Here is a 19,807-nt window from a genome sequence, read left to right as displayed (position 1 = left end):
ACTGTGGGCGCTTCCCTCACAGAGAAGCAGCCCAGGTTCCCCAGCCCAGGAGTGAACACCTTAGCCGAGGCAACAGCATGGGAACATACCCCCAGAGACCCACCTGCCCGCCCGCCCACCCCACCTCTACCCAGGGCCCTGAGGGCCACATCTGTCTCTCTACGGCTGTGTGGAACAACCCTCTTCCCTAGGGACCGTCGCTGTCTTGTTCACTGCCTTGGCTCTGGTTCCTGGAACGTGCCTGGCCTCACAGAATCACGGCCCAGAAATAGGAACTTGTGCTAAGAAACCTCTCCTCAAAGGCCACCAGGACATTTTATGGACCAGTGCTACCAGGCCCTCAAGGAAGAGAGAGCCCCTTTCTGCAACAAACTGTTTCGGAGAAGAGACACGGAAAAAGCCACCCACTCACCAGACGGAGAACTCAGGGCGGGACCTCATGGGGAAGTCACATCCCAGCACATTCATGACCAGAGCCGAAAAGGCAAAACAAATGACCAGCAACCCGAAGTCAACAGCATCTGTGTGCACGTACATGCACAAACATATGAATCATAACCAAGAAGATACATCTCTGAACATAGGTGCTTCCAAAATCTGTCAGTAAAAATCATCAACGCCAATGAAAATCAGTGTAAATGAATGTAAATGAAAACCTATCAACGTAAAGCATCACAGTAACCACAAGGAGAAAAACTATAGCTCAAAGGATGCAGAAAGAAACAAACTGAATGGGGCTTCCCTGGTGGCGCAATGGTTGAGAATCTGCCTGCTAATGCAGGGGACATGGGTTCGAGCCCTGGTCTGGGAGGATCCCACATGCCGCGGAGCAACTAGGCCCGTGAGCCACAACTGCTGAGCCTACGCGTCTGGAGCCTGTGCTCCGCAACAAGAGAGGCCGCGATAGTGAGAGGCCCGCGCACCGCGATGAAGAGTGGTCCCCGCTTGCCACAACTAGAGAAAGCCCTCGCACAGAAACGAAGACCCAGCACAGCCAAAATAAATTAAAAAAAAAAAAAGAAACAAACTCATTCAAACAACACCCATTAATGATAAAAACCCTTAGCAAACCAGGAACAGAAAGAACCCTCCTTAACCTGACAAGGGGCATCTCCCTAAACCACACACACACTTGGACTTACTGGGGACCCTTTAGAGGCACTGCTTCGAGTGAGACACGGGCAGGCTCTGTCCTGTAGGTGTTGGTCGAGCAGATGGGACCAGAGCCCGGGAAGGGACAGACGGGCAAGGTAAAGAGGGGAGACGTCACCCACTTGCAGGTTGAAGGGCATTCTTGTGTGACTGGAGTCACCCGGGGATCACCGATGTCACCGACAACTCCCCCCTCCCCCTCCCCCTTGCCCCTAAATTGGCCCCCAGGTGGGGTTGGTGCTGAGCAATGGCATTCTGACCAGCTGGCCACCCGCACTGTCAAGGGCCCGTTAAATGCTTGTTTCCGGGAGATAACTTGGAACACAGCCTGTTGGTGTGGAGAACTGCCTGCATTTACCTTTGAGACAACGTCCCCCAGGTCAGTTTTTTAAGCAACATTCTAGATGAAGCCATGTTTTAAGTCACCGGACTTTCTCGGTCCCACAGGACTTTACAAGGAATATCCCTTCAGCAAACTCTCATCGGTTTCTGAAATCACAGCTGTCATGCACGTTAGATAGTCATCAGATGGCGGGAGTATAACACTATGCAAATTCCTATCAATTCTAATTAATCCTTAATTAAAATACATCACAACCTAAGTGCTGAAACCTCAACCACATATGCAAATTAATTCTCATTTCAATATACTTTTGCATTTGTTAATTTAAGGTCTGCGATTCTGTCATAAACTACGGTATGAACAGCTGATGCTCTGTAAAAACGGCATGCAGTTTGCCTAGGTTTTTTTTTCCTGTGGCAACAGGGCAAAAGGAAAAGACAGCAAAATGCTGTAATAGAAAATGCAGCCAAGTAAAACGTCTAGTAAATTAGTCCACGCTCTCCTGTGAGGCTTTGGGAACATTTAAGAGCAACAGCTAAGAAAAACAGCACTTATGGATGGCTTCTGTCTACATTAAACTATCTTATTTCTCATCCAAAGAAATGCTTTAAATTCAACTGAACAATATCTAGAAGCTTCCGAAGCTGGGCTACCGTCACCCAAAGGCACGACCTTTATTTTGCCGAGTCCTGCACAGGGAGGTGACCAGACCAGCAACACGCACAACCATGTCCTACCCATTCCCAGGCTGGAAATCAGACTTTTAGGCCCGCCAAGGCCCTAACTTCCCTAAGAGGGATTGTCCCAGGGACTGATGACAGTTCTAGGTGACAGTAAAAAGGAGCATTTTCTGTTAAGAGAGATCAGTCACTTTCACACCATCACCAAGTTTACTGATAGCTACTGTATGCCAAGCCCGTAACAGGGTTGGGACACTCTGCAGGCACGCCTGTGCTTTTGCGGGTAAGAGATGCTGCATGAAATTAACACATAGGATACTTTCAGTGGATGGTTAAGCCCTAAGAAGAAATCTGAATAGGGTAACAGATGCTGCAAGAAAGTGCTGCTTCACAAGGATCTGTGTACTAAGGCCTTAAGCTATGGGCCCCCAACTGAAATCCTTCAGTCCTTGATTGGTTTTTATAACAGCTTTATTGAGAAATAATTCATGTGACATACAACTCGCCCATTTCCAGTGAAGAACTCAGTGGTTTTCAGTTCATTCACCAGGTTGTGCAACCACCACCTAACTTTTTCACTACCTCAAAAAGAGACCCTGTCCCTGTTAGCAGTCACTCCCCACTCCCCACCCCAGCCCCTGGCAACTGCTAATCTCTTTCTCCCTCTTCTGGACATTTCACATAAATGGAACCACGCACTACTGTGGACTTTTGTGTCTGGCTTCTGTTATTCAGAATAAAGGTTTTTTTTTTTTTTTAATTGAACTACAGCTGATTTACAATGTTTCAGGTATACAGCAAAGTGATTCAGTTTATCTATATCTGTATCTATATCTTTTTCAGATTCTTTTGCATTATATGTTATTACAAGATATTGAATATAGTTCCCTGGGCTATACAGTAGGGCCTTATTGTTAGCATAAAGTGTTTTTTTTTCTTTTAAAAATTTTATTTATTTATTTTTGGCTGCGTTGGGTCTTTGTTGCTGCGCATGGGCTTTCTCTAGTTGCGGTGAGTGGGTGGCTACTCTTCGTTGCAGTGCACGGGCTTCTCACTGCCGTGGCTTCTGTTGCTGAGGAGCACGGGCTCTAGGTGCGCGGGCTGCAGTAGTTGTGGCACATGGGCTCAGTAGTTGTGGCTGGCGGGTTTAGTTGCTCCGCAGCATGTGGGATCTTCCCGGACCAGGGCTCGAACCCGTGTCCTCTGCATTGGCAGGCGGATTCTTAACCACTGCGCCACCAGGGAAGCCCTAGCATAAAGTTTTTAAGGTTCATCCATGTGTTGTAGTTTGTGTCAGAAAACTTCATTCCTTTTTATGGCTGAACAACAGGCCATTGTACAGATGGACCACATCTTGTTTCTCTAGTCATCATCATGGACATTAGATTTTTTTCATAATCCTTGATTTTCTATTTGTCTATACTAATCCACCTGTCTGTCCAACAGAACTTTCCCAATGATGGATGTTCTAGATCTGCACTAATATGGGAGCCACTAGCTACATGTGGCTACTGATTACTTGAGATGTGGCTAGTGTGGCTGAAGAACGTCTTATCTAATTATACTTGATTTTAATTAATTCAAATGCAAGCCACCCCTGTGGGATGGGCCACAGTCAATAGCGGCAGAGGAGCTCTGTAGGCTGATCAGAATCGGAGGCTTGATTCATGAGTCACCTGGAGCCTGTGGAGCCGAGAAAGGACACTCCAAGCAACCTGAAAAATAACCCTCCAGCTCTAGGAGATCCGCCGCCTGCGCGGCCACAGCGAAATACCGCACAGGGGTCTCAGCCCCAGGGCCAGCCAAACACAAAAGGGATCTGAATTCTGGAAGAAGACACACGTTGGTCCGAAGGGTAGTCGTTGGACAGACCCAACCAGAAAGCTGAAGCTACTGATCAAGATGTTGCAACTGCAACAGACCTGAGTGGCAGAGGAGGAAGGGAAACAGAGGTAAAAAAACCCCGCTGGATTACTTATGCCTGAGAGCTCCCAGCCAGGCCCAGGAACGGTGGTGAGGAAATAGGAGGGCGGTCCTTTGTGTGAGAGTTATTACATCCACTTCCCCCACGGCAGCTGCCCGTGCTCCTTGGCCCGAGAGCAAGGCTGGTGAGGCTGGGACTTCTCGCTCCTCAGAAACAAAGTGAACCCAGGACTGACCAAAGTGAGGCACAGATGTGTACTTGAGGCCAGCACAGGGGACAGTCACAGCTTGGAGAAGACGGAGCAGGTCCCTCGATGTGAACTTCCCAGGACGCCTGGCGGCTCTTCAACGCGCTGCCCATCTGCAATCCCAGATCCAAAGGTCTTTACGCAAGTTGGCATTCAAGTGAATTTGGAGGCAGAGCCTGACCCACACCAGTGTGTGCGACCGTTCCTGTTCTGAGGCTGTCACTGAACGCAAGGCTCTGCCTCAGCTCTTGTCAACACCACATACGTAAAGCCTAAACAATTCTGAGTTCTGTAACGCACCCAGCCCCAAGGGTTTCAGGAAAGGGACTGGGCCAGTATTGGGTCCTCCCAGCTAAATTCAAAGCTCTCTAAAAAGGGTTTATTTGTTCTCCTCAGGACAGCTCCTCCAGATACCAAGAAGGATGGCTGTTTCAAGGGAAGGATTCGGGAGGGGGCTGTACTCCTAGGGTATCCTTGGTCTTCAGAGACTGCGGCAGGCAGGACCACCCAGACACCACACACAGGAGAGCACAGGTGGAGGGCCTGCGTATCGACCCTGGAAGATGCACCCGTGTCCTTCCCACAGGCCGGAGGAGGCATCGGAAGGCAATTCCTGGAACTCGTGGGGTAGTGCTTCCAGGAACATTTGACAACACGGTTTACGTGGAGGATGGCTTTCTTTTCAGGATGATACGAATGATAAGCCTTGGGTTCTAAGTCAGGCCCCAGACACTCAGTCTTCCTGAACCCCGTAAGCTGTACAGGATAAAGGATTTCACTTAATAGGTATCAGTCACCAGAAACAGTTCTTCACTCAACAAAAATATAAGGTGTGTACACTGTGTGTCAGGTACCAGGGCAGTCCTAGGACACGGCTCGTCCTAGACCCTGCACTCACCATTGGAGACAGATTGCAGAGGCTAGGAGCCATCATGGGTGCATGAGTGCAGCAGATGCACAGACAGTGCCCAGGGCCTGTGGGTGCAGAGTTCCCTCCCTGAGCCACAAAAGGGTGTGGAGGGGCAGCACGCAGCCTGGCTGTGGGTTACGGGGGTGCAACCCTCTCTCCGGAGCTTCACTCTGCTCATCTGTAAAACAGGAGTGAAGTAACTGTCTGTCCCGGGCCACTGGAAGTTTGGGGTAATGATGCCAGGACTCGCGGAGCTCTCTGGCTGTGGCCCACGCTCCATCAATACCTACTGGGCTTTTAAACACTCTGTGCAGGTTTAGTGTTTACCCTAAAGGTCTGTCGCAGACACTAGCTAGAGGGAAATGTGAGAAACGTGGGTTAAATCAAGAAGCCAACGTGCTATCTCCCAGTGTGGGCACCCCAGGAGGCTCAGCCTGCAGGACCGCTCATCGGGCAGAGGCCCATGGGAAGCTGGTGCAGGATCATGACCCTGAATAGTTTTCTTTGGCCCAAGACTTGGTCATTCCTGGTCATGGGGTTGGGGGAAGCTGAGGCAGCACTGAGATCTCATTTACTTTCCTCGTGGTCCATCCTGGAGACTGTAAGGCCTGCGGCCCATGTGCTGGAAACACAGTGCTTCCATGACTGCACTTCCTACTGATATGAAAAGACACCTGGCCACACTGAACTTGACATTTAGGCAGCTCTCGGCAATTGTGATGGCCAGTGCTTTTCAAGGCTGAGTGGTGCTGCCCCATCCCCGTGCAGCCAAATGTACCAGGCACCCTGATGTTTGAGCCAATCAGTGGAGAGGAAGCATGATTTTATGAAGAAATGCCCAGATCTGACGCATGGCCTATGCTCTGAGCCCTACAGCCGCCTTGGGATTCAGCCTGGGTGGAGTCAGAAGCCCTGAGTGTAGCCCTTGCCACCTGGGAAGATGGGACAGGGCAGCGGCGTGGGCTAAAACGGACACCTCAGCCTGTCCTGATGGCAGTAGGTCTCAAACCTTTCATTTTCTCCTGAAACTGCTGAGTTTGAAGCTGACTGACAGCTGTGTTCACATATGGACATACAGAATCAGATGAAGCAAAAGGAGAAGTGCCCAGACAGCGCACACCCACAGCTCTCAAGAAGCAGTTTCCCCAACAGTCCCAGCATCATCTCACTAATGGGGAAAAGGTCATCAAGAACTACAGCTTCCTGAGACAACAGCTGATTAAACTACTTGGAAAAACTGCTTTTCATTACTACTAAATTCCTTACTTTGCATAGCTAAGTTGTCAATAAAAACCTCAAGGGCCCACACACCCAAGGAGCTCTGATGACAGAGCCAACTGCTGAGGGCAGTGGGGATCACCTGCCCCCGCCAAGGGCTGTTTTTTTCCCCCTGGCGGCAGGTGGGAGCTGGCAGGGGGACAGCACACCTCAGAGAGAGGCAACAACACGGTAAGTTTTTATGATGGTGATCAACATCATACAATTCAACGGTCCTGAGGAGCATGTGACCGTAGCCAATGTCTCCAGGGGATGGACACTGGCGTGTCCCCCGTGGGCAGTTTCTTCCAGCTCACAGGACTCGTGGGTTGTGCTCGTTCAGCTGTAGGAATGCTGCTTACCTGTTTCACACAGGGCACTGAAGGGAGTGCTGCGAGGGGCTACGGGCAAACTTGTTTAAACCCCCAAAAAGCCCAACCTTGTTTACTAGAAGTCATAATATCTGCTCCCCATAATTTAATTAAGGAACAGACAAGACAGGCCATTAGACATTCAAACACCTGTGAGAGGCACCTGAGCAGGAGCCTAGTGTGGGACCTACAGGGCAAGGGGCCGTCCGCAGAGGGTGACCTGGCTCTGGGCGTTGGAGCCTAAGGGAAGCGAGGAGGGCAGCCAGTGGGAGCTGGTGGGGGACCCGGGTCAGGGGCTGAGGTGGTGAAAAGGGATGCACGTGAGGGGGGGAGGGAATGACTGATTAAATAAGTAGAAGTACTGAGGATGATGGGAGCAGGGTTCTTATTGTCAGAGAAAGGAGTTACCAATCTAGAGAGAGAGAAAAATAGAATGAACCCTGTGGTGCTGAACCAGAATTAAAGACACTGAAATGAGGGAATTCCCTGGCCGTCCAGTGGTTAGGACTCGGCCCTTTCGCTGCCGGCGCCCGGGTTTGACCACTGGTTGGGGAACTAAGATCCCATAAGCTGCCTGATGCAGCCAAAAAAAAAAAAAAAAAGATACTGAAATGAGCTCATGGTTTTCAATATATGCAGATACAGTAAAAACAGACATGAATGAGTCTGTGTACACATATATATGCATCGCCCGCAAATACTCCTGAGCTCTGTGCCCTGAGAGTGACCAGAGCAGTACCACCTCAGTAGTAACGAGCATACCCGGGACCAAGAACTACTCTAAGTGGAGCCAGGGCTCCTGGAGAAATGGCTGACCCCGGGCCGGCAGCAGAGGGGAGAATACGAGCCTGGAACATGTTATGGCAGCAAGGAAGGGAATGCTCAGAGGCTGATGGAGACATGTCAGAAGGACATGAGCCAGCTTCAAGGGTCTCACGCTAGCCAACGCGGGGACAATTTGAGCGTCGAAATGAGTGATAATAGTAACTGTGATAAAATAAGACTCCATGCATTCCATGAATCTATACTGACACAAAATACGAAAATGAATAAAAGGGAAATTGAATGAGGGATAGTCTCAGAGTACCTCCTACAGAATACTTATTACAAAGGGAAAAGGAGCAACTTTAAAAAGGAGGAGTCTGGCAGACACTATCTCACTTGAGTGATCAAAGTTCAAGTCATCAATAGGGGACAGAGCAAATGTGGGCACCACTGAGCAGCCTCTGTGTGAGAAGAGGCGTTGCTTCATTTTGAGGATGTGTAGCAGAAATCTAATCATGAGGAAACACCAGATAAACCCAGATGGAGGGACTTGCCTGTGATCTTCCAGATGGTCAAGGTCATGAAAGTCAAGGAAAGACAGGGGCTTGTCACAGATGAAACAAGACCGAAGAGATGTGATAACTAACGCAACAAGATTTTGACCTTTTTGTCCTTTTCTATAAAGGACATTATTGGGACAACTGACAGAGCCTGAATGAGATCTGCGGATTCCATGGTGGGTGGGGTATCAGTGTTCCCTTCCTGACCATGACAGTTGTCCTGTGGGTAAAAAGGAGACTGTCCCCGTTTGTTGGAAACGCACTCAAGTGCGCAGGGGTCACGGGGCATCGTGGCAGCAACTTACTCTCTAATAGTTCGGGGAGAAAATGTATTTGCGTGTTCTTGGAACATTTATGTGAATCTGTGATTGTTTCAAAATAAAAAGTTAAACACACACAAACAAACCTATGAGAACACACATAGACCACTCAAACTACAGTGGCTTTGTAAACCAAATGGGATATAAGCTTTTGGGTTACAGAGTGCATAGAGGGTAAAAGAATTAGAACAGAAATATACCCCATGCTGGCTCTTATGAGAAAGGAAAGTGGTGGGAAAGATAACAGATAAAATGTTGACTTCTACCTGGGTTAAGGAGTGACACCATGAAGATCCACAATGAGATATTCCTTTGAAATAATATGATTCCCAAAATCTGCTGTCATCAAACAGAGTCTTTCAAATACAAACAAGTGTAAAAGGATATCATGTCCACTACAATGGGATACCACTTCGCAACCAACGGGATGGCTATTATAAAAAGAAAACAAAACAAACGCAGAAAATAACAAGTGTTGGAGAAGATGTGGAGAAATTGGAACCCTTGTGCACTGCTGGTTAGAATGTAAAATAGTGCAGCTGCTGTGGAAAACAGTCTGGCAGTTCTTAAATATACAATTACCATGTGATCCAGCAATTCCACTCCTGCGTATATACCCCAAATAACTGAAAGCAAGGTCTCAAACATATATTTGCGCAGATATTAGCATCATTATTCACAACAGCCAAAAAGTGGAAACAACCAAATGTCCCACAATGAATGGATAAACAAAATGTGGTCCATCTATATGATGGAATATTATTCAGCCATAAAAAAGAAGCAAATTCTGATACATGCCACAACATGGGTGAACCTTGAAAACATTATATTAAGTGAAATAAGCCAGTCACAAATGGACAAATATTGTATAATTCCACTTATATGAGGTACTTAGAGCAATCATTCACAAAGACAGAAAGTAGGATGGTGGTTACCAGAGGCCAGGGGAGTGGGGAATGGGGAGTTAGTGTTTAATGGGGAGTTAGTGTTCAGTTTAGGAAGATGAAAAAGTTCTGGAGATGGATGGTGGTGATGGTTGCACAATGATGTAAATGTACTTAATGCCACTGAACTGTACACTTAAAAATGGTAAAGTGGTAAATTTTATGTTATGTATGTTTTATCACAATAAAAAATGTTCCAACTGTGTGTGTGGGGAAATATCACGTCCTTACAGCATTTGGGTGAAACAAATGTAGGTTTAAAATTGAATTTCTCTTTCAGTCACCAGATAAGTGGTGGAGGCTGGTACCACACCCATAGCCTTATATGTAAGAACTCACACAGTCTTCAATAACCGTGAGCTAAGTGTTGTCACTGTCCCCAAGTCACAGAGAAGGACTGGGGACAGAGGAAGTTTCAGTCACATGCCAGGGTCATGGAGCCAGAGGTAAAGCGGAATTCAGACCCTTTCACTGCTCTCTGCCACCGTCCATGTCAAGTACACGTCAATCTTGCACCAAAACCGTGTTCAGAAATAAACATACTTTTGTACCACATACGTGCTTTCCACAAGCCCCAGCATACTCAAGTGCTACGCTCCAAAGTGACACATGACATTCAAATAATTGATCTCAAGAGACCAACTCACTCTGGACTTCCCTGGTGGAGCAGTGGTTAAGAATCCGCCTGTCAATGCAGGGAACACGGGTTTGAGCCCTGGTCCGGGAAGATCCCACATGCCGCGGGGCAAGTAAGCCCGTGAGCCACAACTACTGAGCCTGCGCTCTAGAGCCCGTGAGCCACAACTACTGAGCCCGCGTGCCACAACTACTGAAGCCCTCATGCCTAGAGCCCGTGCTCCACAACAAGAGAAGCCACCACAATGAGAAGCCCGCACACCGCAATGAAGAGTAGCCCCCGCTCGCTGCAACTAGAGAAAGCCCGCCACAGCAACAAAGACCCAATGCAGCCAAAAACAAAACGAGAGACACCAACTCACTCTAAGAAATCAAGTGACAACCCTTCTCTGATGATTTTGGTTTAAATGATGTCTTCACCATATTTGTGGCTTCTCTTGTAAACCATCTTCAAATTGCTATTAACCTTGACCAAGTGATCAAGGTCAGTGGTCCTATCAGTGATAGGACTTACTGACAGCACATACCTCCGACACGATGCACTGAGGACACAACGTTGCTTCTGTGCGATTCCTGCCACAGATGCACAACCTCAGTCTAATTATGAAGAAACAACGGACGAACCACACTGAGGGACTCTATAAAATAACTGAGCAGGTCTCAGCAAAAGTATGAAAGCCACGGATGATGAGGAACAATGGAAGAAACTTCATAGATTGGTGGTGACTAAGGAGACACGATGACTAAATGCAGTGTGGGATCCTGGACCAGAAAAAGGGCATTTAGGACAAAACCTGGGGAAATTCAAATGGGACCTGTTGCTCAGTTACAGAGCATTGTACCAACATCAATTTCCTGGTTTAATCACTGCACTATGGTTCTGAAGGTGTTGCCATTAGAAGAAGCTGGGAGAAGGGTATACTCTCTGTACTAATTTTTCTTCCTTCTTTTTAAAAAATTAATTAATTGAATAATTTTTGGCCGCGTTGGGTCTTTGTTGCTGCGCGTGGGCTTTCTCTAGTTGCAGCGAGTAGGGGCTACTCTTCATTACGGCGCACGGGCTTCTCATTGCAGTGGCTTCTCTTGTTGTGGAGCATGGGCTCTAGGCGCGAGGGCTTCAGTAGTTGTGGCTCACGGGCTCTAGAGTGCAGGCTAGATTTTGATTATGATTCTACTTTCCTAATTCTGTCATCTCAGATCCTTTTGTAAAACAACTGAATGCCACAATGGCTCTGAGGTCTTGCACCTAGAATGCAGCTGCTTATTACTCACTGGCAACAGTATTTCTCTAGTTACAAACTGCAAAATAAATGAGTGTGATACACCGGAAAGCAGGGCTCTGACAAAGCAGAAATGTACCAACTGAACCATCGCTGCCAGAGAGGGATGTGACGAGCAAGATGGCCCACGACGCACGTTAGGGCTGAGCCAGGACCAGAGGTGCGAGGTTGTTGTGGTCCTGATGCCACACAAGAAGTGTCTTCTCAGCGGCCTACCTGCCTTTTCCTTGATCTCACAGGGCACACTGAAGAGAGCAGGCTTCATCTGATGACAATTCAGAGCATGCTTTCTGAAAGAGAGGTGACAGAGGAGCAGGTGAGAAGGAGAAGAGTCATTCTGTGCATGAGAGTAATGATCCTCTATACTGAGTCTGCCAGGTCTGTTGAAAAACCCTCTTATGAAAGGACAGAACCGTAGCATTTCAAATGATCGAGCTTCAAAATTGTCCACACAGCTAAGAACTAGGTCAACAGGTTTTCCTTCTTCTAATCCACCATTGCTTATTCTATTCATGAAACGTTGCAAGTTTTCTACTGTGGTTACATTGTAGTTGTGTACTTCGAAAAGAACATCAGGATTAATGTTCCTCAAAGTATGTTCTGCTGCTTGAACTTTACTTAACCCTGCTTGATGAGGTTGGAAGAAAAGTCTATTCATATTGGCCAGTTCTACTGTGTCATAGTCAAAGAGTAGCAACTTACCAATGCCACATCTTGTCAGCATTTCAGCAGTCACACTGCCAACTCCACCAACACCTACTATTGCTACAGCAAAGGTACGGATTTTCTCATAGTAGCTTACAATTCCCATTCGTTTCAATGCCATCAGGTGGCATCTCCGCCGCTCCCGCGGGCCTCTCAGCCCAAACTGCATTTTAAAAAGATCACTGTGGCTGCTCTCTGGAGACTGGGCTGGAAGGCAAATATGGAGCCAAGGATACCAATCTGGAGGCTATCACAGCTGGAATAGTCCAGAAATGCTGTTGGCTTAGAGTTATGGTAGTAGACATAAAAAGTAGATAGATCTTTGGTTTGGGGAACAGAATCAACAGGACCTCCTGATAAACTGGTGTAGGGTTTTAGGGAAAGAGGAGGTTCTAGGATAACTACTAGCTTTAGGTCTGAGCAACTGGATGGATGGAAATATCATCAACTTCAACAGGGCAGACTGGAGGGCAGCAGGTTTGGGGGAGGAGGGTCTGGAAAGGAGGGTTGTACTTTGATCAGGTTTCACCTGAGATCCCTATGAGCTACCCAAGAGGAGGTATCAGGTAGGCAGCTGGCACATGGACATGGACTCAAGGCTGGAGATAAACAATACAAAGATGGAGTCCTGGGCATAGAGATGGCACTTTAAGCCACAAGACTTGAGGGAATCACTATAGGACAATGTAGATAGAGAGCGGCCCAGGCCCCAGGCTTAGGCATCTGTACTTGTAGAGGTCAAGCAGATGAGAAAATCCTGCAGAAGAGACTGGGACCCAAACTGCCAGTGGGGAGGGACCAAAAACAGTTTCAAAGAGAGAAGAGTAATCTGTGAGAAATGCTTCTGAGAGGTGAAGTGGGAGAAGAGACCTTGGATTTAGCAACATGGAGGTCACTGGTGACTCAGCAGAGTGAGAAGGTTGGGAGAAGGTGGGTGGAGATGGGAGAGGAAGTGGAAGTAGCAACCACAAACTCTTTGACACTTGATCCCAAAAGAAAGTAAAGAAATGTAGCAAGTGCTAAAAGAAAGGGTGTGTATTAATCATGTTTAAAATTTTCTATCTTTTATGATGCTTTGACATCCTGGGGCCGGGAGAGACTGCCCTTCCCAGGGCTAACTAAATCCAGATATAGCAAACAACTTGCCTGAGAGCGTGCCTTTCATATGCAAACTCAAATCCAAAGGCCACACTCCCAATACCTCTTTTATCTAACTCTCAGCACCAGTCAACATGCCTACACACACCCCACACACCCCCACACCCCCGCCCCGCTTCCCTGGTGGCACAGTGGTTAAGAATCCACCTGCCAATGCAGGGGTCACGGGTTCGAGCCCTGGTCCAGGAAGATCCCACATGCTGCGGAGCAACTAAACCCGCCAGCCACAACTACTGAGCTCGTGTGCCACAACTACTGAAGCCCACATGCCTAGAGCCCGTGCTCCTCAGCAAGAGAAGCCACGGCAGTGAGAAGCCTGTGCACTGCAACAAAGAGTAGCCACCCACTCACCGCAACTAGAGAAAGCCCATGCGAAGCAACAAAGACCCAATGCAACCAAAAATAAATAATAAATAAAGAAATACATTTAAAAAAGAATACAAGGAAAGAGAATGAAGTCGGCTGCTCTGCTTCTTAAAGGGGATTCTAGGAATGATTATTCCCAGGTCAGCTTCCTGCTTATAAAACATCTTACTTTCGATACAGTATAAAGCACCTTTGAATGAATACAAAGTAACTTCACAGAATGTTTTTGTGGTTTATTATGAAAAGTAAACAAATGTCTAACCTTTAAGCATGTTCTTGGCCTAGAGGTGATCAAGCGGCTGACAGCAAACCATCAGTGATTACATAAAGTACGACAGACTACATCATTCATCAAAGGGGATGAACTAATTTCTGTGACAGACATATCCTAAGGTGACCCCCACTGAGTATAATCCTGTCTCCTTGAGATTGGGCAGAATCTGTGACTTGCAAAGTGGCAAAAGTGATGGTATATAGTCTGGCAAAAGTGATGGTATATAGTCTCGCCCGTGGTTATGTTACATTATGACTCCACCTTAGTGGACTGGGGAATGTCACCTGCTGGCCTTGAAGCCAGCTGCCATGTTGTAAGAGGGTCGGTAATGGGGAACCGCAGGCAGCCTCTTGAAGCTGAGAGCAGACCCCCAGCTGACAGCCAGCAAGAAAACAAGAACTTCAGTCCTGCAACTGCAAGCAAGGGTTCTGCCAACAACCCTACGAGACTGGAAGATGATCCTGAGCTTCAGATAGGAACACAGATCAGCCAACACCTTGACCAAAGCCTTGTGAGACCCTGAGCAGAGGACCCAGCTCAGCTGTGCCCAGATTCCTGCCTGTGGAAACTGAGATCAGTTTTAACTGTTTTAAGCTGTTAGGTTTGTGGTAATTTGTTACATAGTGACAGATAGCTGAGATAACTGAACAGATTGTAAGGCAGTGAATGGGGACTGTGGGGAGAAAAAGAAGGTCTGTGCTCGCACCTTTAGCAAGTACCTGACATGTTCTATGCAACCAAGTATCTACATTAAAACAAAACAAAATGTTAATGTTTATGAAGAAGCAAAATTCCAATGAATGAGAAATCATAAATCTTTTAAATAAATAAAAGAAACTTCCGAGGATAATCTAAATTAAAAAACAAATCTGCGAATATCCTTTTAAAACCAATGCTAAACAAAACCAATCTGTAACAAAACTATTGAGAGTCACATAGAATCATGCCAGAAAATGAAAGCATACAGCTTTATCATCCTCCAACCCCACTTATTCAATATTTATAGGACAAACATTTATTGAGGCACTAGTATATACCGGTCACTGTATAAGGAGAAAGGAATGTGGGAATGAATAGAACATAAGTCACGTCCTGGCTTCTACTAACTGTGTACTGTAGCTTCTAATTTTAGCTGTAATTTACTTTTCCAAATTATGGAAAAATCTGCTTTCCTGAACAAGGTATTATTATATTATATTTATTTATTTTGGAGGTATTTATTTATTTACTTATTTTTTACTGAAGTATAGTTGACTTACGTTACATTAGTTTCAGGTGTACACCATAGTAATTCAATATTTGTATAGCTTATACTCCAAACAAAGTTATTATAAAACATTGACTATATTCCCTGTGCTGTACATTACATCCTTGTAACTTACTTATTTTATACCTAGTAGTTTGTACCTTTTAAGCCCCTTCACCTATTTAGCCTCTCCCCCAGCCCTCTCCCCTCTGGCAACCACTAGTTTGTTCTCTGGATCTGTGAGAGATTTCTTTTGTTTGTTTGCTTGTTTCATTTTTTAGATTTCACGTATCAGTGAAAACATACACTATTTGTCTTTTTCTATCTGACTTATTTCCTGAGCAAGGTATCATTTTAAATTACTGAGGAATTTGATTTAGAGATATATTCAGAGATCTTATCCTTTAGAATAAGATACTTCTTGAAAAAGCTTCCCTGAGAGCGGCAATGATTCTAATACCTCAACAAAAGATGAAATCAAATCCCCTTAATTATTCTCATTTCTAGAAGGATTGTTTTAGCTGACAAATCCAGTCACCTCCTGGAGACAGACCTAGGTAAAGAACAAAAATTAGAAGACATGTTTCCTACCCTGAGGAAATCAAATCTTGATGGAAAACCTAGAAATTCACAGAGGATGCCAAGCTCCAGAAAGGAATGCAGCCCAGGAGACAGATGCCCTGGCATTTTAAAATAAGCTTCTTTGTAAAAGTAAAACTGGGAAGAATCAAACTGTTGTGGGTACCATCAGTCATCTGTAGAGTCATTCTAAAAGCAAACCTACAAACAACGAAACAAAAACAGCTAAGTAAATGGGGGTTGAGAATACGTACTGATACCCAAATTCAACCATAGAAATTATTACAGTTATTTTAGCAAAATGAAGCCTTGGATCAGGAGGCAGTTTTGGCAATAGGAAACGAGGATAGTTATTTAATACAACACAAGAAAAACTCTGCAGGACTTGAATGAAATGCAACCTTTAAATGGAATAAATTTAAGTCTGTGAAAATCTCATTATGATGTCCTTATTTCCTAATCTGCCCATGGATTGGTCACAATCAACACTATTGTTAAATTTCTTACTCAAAACCACAGAGAGATGAAAATCTCTCTCCTGAGCAAAAGGTGAAATGGCTTCTCACTGCCTGCTCCAAAAAACACAAACCACTTAGCAAGGCATTCGAGGCTCTTCACCAGAGTCCTGCTGACCTTCTCCCTCCTCCGGACTTGGGGAAGTCCTACTCCTCTGTCTAGTCCAAGACTCTAATGGGTTGGCCTGTCCTAGCCTGGATTTCTTACTCCCTCCTTTCTTCCGTTTAAAGCATTTACCACGCCTGGCCCGGACATGATGAAGGCCTCAACTTACTCATTTCAGAAATTCCAGGCCAGCACCATACTTGGCACACTAACTGAGCAAAGATTTGTTGAACTGAACTGAAGGAAAGGTAGAGGCTAAAGATGTGACACTAGCAGAGTAGAAATGAAGAGTTTGAAAGCAGAGCTCTGACGTCTCTAGACTTAAGTGGGGCAAGTGGAGAATCAAAAACTAGGGTGAGAACTGCTAGGTTCCACAGCCAAAGAAGGGAGCAGAAGCCAGAAGCACACAGGGCTCGGCTGGGGGCCCCTCTTTTTGGTCTCGGTTCTAGGGCCGAGCCCACACGGGGCACTCATCCACTCTAGGAATGAAGGGAAAATATTAAGGGGTTTAATAGTGCATCATGACAAGAGAGACAATCAAAAGGGATTTTGGGCTTCCCTGGTGGCACAGTGGTTGAGAGTCCGCCTGCCGATGTAGGGGACACGGGTTCGTGCCCCAGTCCGGGAAGATCCCACATGCTGCGGAGCAGCTGGGCCCATGAGCCATGGCCGCTGGGCCTGTGCGTCCGGAGCCTGTGCTCCGCAACGGGAGAGGCCACAAGAGTGAGAGGCCCGTGTATAGCAAAAAAAAGGGATTTTGCTGTGATCCTAGAGAGCTTCAGGAAATTGTTTTAAAACCAACAAAATCGGGACTTCCCTGGTGGCGCAGTGGTTAAGAATCTGCCTGCCAATGCAGGGGTGATGGGTTCAATCCCTGGTCTGGGAAGATCCCACATGCTGCGGAGCTACTAAGCCTGTGAGCCACAACTGCTGAGCCCGCGTGCCACAACTACTGAAGCCCACGTGCCTAAAGCCTGTGCTCTGCAAGAGAAGCCACTGCAATGAGAAGACTGCGCACCGCAATGAAGAGTAGTCCCCGCTCAATGCAACTAGAGAAAGCCCGCATGCAGTAATGAAGACCCAATGCAGCAAAAAGTAAAATAAAATAAAATAAAATAAAATCCAACAAAATCCAACTCTTAGGAAAAGCACACCAAGGACAGCAAGAGTTTCCTTTGGCACTAGACAAAGCCAAGCTAAGCATGTTAACCCAGGAGCAGAGCTAAAACCTGCAAGCAGTCTAAGAACACAGACTGCCAGGCACCAAGTTGACTGGTATCTACAGAACCTCCTTAAGGGCGATGAAAAAGAAAATTTCAGCTCTGAAATTTTACTTCCCGGCTTTGGACTAATAGATCCTCTCATGCTAATGCTATCTGGCTTTAGGAAATTCCAAACCATAAATTCCTCTTCTGACCCCTTGCATTCTTTGATGGGCGTGCTGAAAGCTCAATGCTTTCTGACATGCATTAATGTACATACTTCTAGGGGTCTGTGTTTCCATATTTAGTATCCCAGAGGTACCAAGACGAGGGGCACACCATTCACTTGACAGTACATACCTTGCCATTTGAGTAAGTTTTAAGGATAGTCAAACTTATGTCATCATCTCCTTTTAATATTCAGAATTTAATCCATATTCCAGGTAAAGTCTGCAGAAATACTGGAGGAATGAAGAAAGTCATGCAAATTTTGACGAGTAGAAAATACCTAACAAGTCATATATGTAAAAATCAAATTTAAAAAAAGTTCAGAGAAATCTTTTCTTCCTAAGGAAAGCTATGGAGGCCCTAATTACAATATCTGTTATATTGCCCAAAGGCCAACCTCTAAATATACTCTTTTTAGTTTCAGGTTCACCACCGCATATGCCATATAGCTTACTCTTAACACATGTATAATAGTGACCATTCTCCATCATATTTTTATTCGTTATATGTAAAGTTTTTTTGCCCTAAAGACCTTATTATCATTCCCCAATGATCATTTTCTATTACACTCAAGTTCAACAAACTAACGCAAAGTTGAGCTATGGTTTTATAGACCATGTAAAGGAAATATAGAAACAACCCTGGGACTTCTAAAACTTGATTTCCTTAGACTGAAAATGTAAACAGATCCTGAAACAACAAGGTCCCATGGCCCCAGATCAAATGTTTCATCTAGAGAAAAAAAAATCAACTGTTTTCTGATTTTTATTTGTTCATTTCTAATTTTCTTTCTATATTAAATAGACAAAACAATGCTAATATGTGACCCTTGTGATTAATTTAAAATCCCTTATGCCCACAAACACAACTTAGGCTCAAAAATAATTTCCATTTGTCAGATTAACCATCTACTAGGTAAAATGATTCATGAAAATTGAAATAAATGACACGCTATCATCTCCACTCTTGAGAGTCTGACCTCTCCAAGTGTGGTCTGAGATCAGCGGCATTGGCACCCTTGGGAGGGTGGTTAGAAATGTGGACTCTTGGGCCCCACTGAGACCTGCTACATCAGAACCTGTGCAATAAGATTTCTGCAGAGATCTGCTGCAGGTCCAGCTAAGAGAAGCATTGCTCTAGAACACTGCTGTCCAGAATTTTCTGCAATGATGGAAATGTTCTCTACCTGCATTAAGATGGTAGTCACATGGCTACTGAGCACTTGAGAGGTAGCTAGTGTGACTGAGGAATGAAATGTTTGATTTAATTTTATTTTTTAAAAACATTTATTTATTTAGGCTGTGTCTTAGTTTGACCCGTCTTAGCTGCGGCATGCAGGATCTTCGTTGCGGCATGCAGGATCTTTAGTTGTGGAAAGTGGACTTCTTAGTTGCACCATGCATTCAGGATCTAGTTCCCCGACCAGGGATTGAACCCAGGCCCCCTGCATTGGGAGTGCAGAGTCTTACCCACTGGACCACCAGGGAAGTCCCTGAATGTTTAATTTAATTAATTAATTTATTTGTGGTTGCGTTGGGTCTTTGTTGCTGCACGCGGGCTTTCTCTAGTTGTGGTGAACAGGGGCTGCTCTTCGTTTTGGTGAGCGGGCTTCTCACTGCTGTGACTTCTTTCTTTTTTTTTTTTTTTGCGGTACGCGGGCCTCTCACTGTTGTGGCCTATCCCATTGTGGAGCATAAGCTCCGGACACGCAGGCTCAGCGGCCATGGCTGACGGGCCCAGCCACTCCGCGGCATGCGGGATCCTCCCGGACCAGGGCACGAACCCGCATCCCCCGCATTGGCAGGCGGACTCCCAACCACTGCGCCACCAGGGAAGCCCGCTGTGACTTCTTTAGCTGCGGAGCACGGGCTCTAGGCGTGCGGGCTTCAGTAGTTGCAGCACATGGGCTCAGTAGTTGAGGCAAGTGGCCCTAGAGAGCACGGGCTTCAGTAGCGGTGCATGGGCTCAGTTATTGCGGTGTGCAGGATCTAGGGCATGTGGGCTTCAGTAGTTGTGGCTCGCAGGCTCTAGAGTGCAGG

At 46.1% G+C, this 19,807-nt stretch overlaps 2 protein-coding genes across 2 annotated transcripts in view; both read right to left on the bottom strand.

The window, feature by feature from the left end:
• LPAR2 (lysophosphatidic acid receptor 2) overlaps nucleotides 1–19,807 on the bottom strand; it is a 47,334-nt gene that overhangs the window by 18,314 nt on the left and 9,213 nt on the right. The window contains exons 3-5 of the mRNA XM_049708267.1: nucleotides 17,901–18,001; nucleotides 15,730–15,918; nucleotides 11,606–11,679 (exon numbers count right to left, since the gene is read on the bottom strand). The gene's annotated coding sequence lies outside the window, so the exon portion shown is untranslated. The remainder of the gene's footprint in view (nucleotides 1–11,605; nucleotides 11,680–15,729; nucleotides 15,919–17,900; nucleotides 18,002–19,807) is intronic.
• Nucleotides 1–19,807, bottom strand: part of PBX4 (PBX homeobox 4) — a 34,725-nt gene that overhangs the window by 10,577 nt on the left and 4,341 nt on the right. The gene's annotated exons all lie outside the window — the stretch shown is intronic.

Source organism: Orcinus orca, chromosome 3 (genome assembly GCF_937001465.1).
Source record: "Orcinus orca chromosome 3, mOrcOrc1.1, whole genome shotgun sequence".
Taxonomy (NCBI): Eukaryota; Metazoa; Chordata; class Mammalia; order Artiodactyla; family Delphinidae; genus Orcinus; species Orcinus orca.
This window is presented reverse-complemented; position numbering and strand designations above follow the sequence as displayed.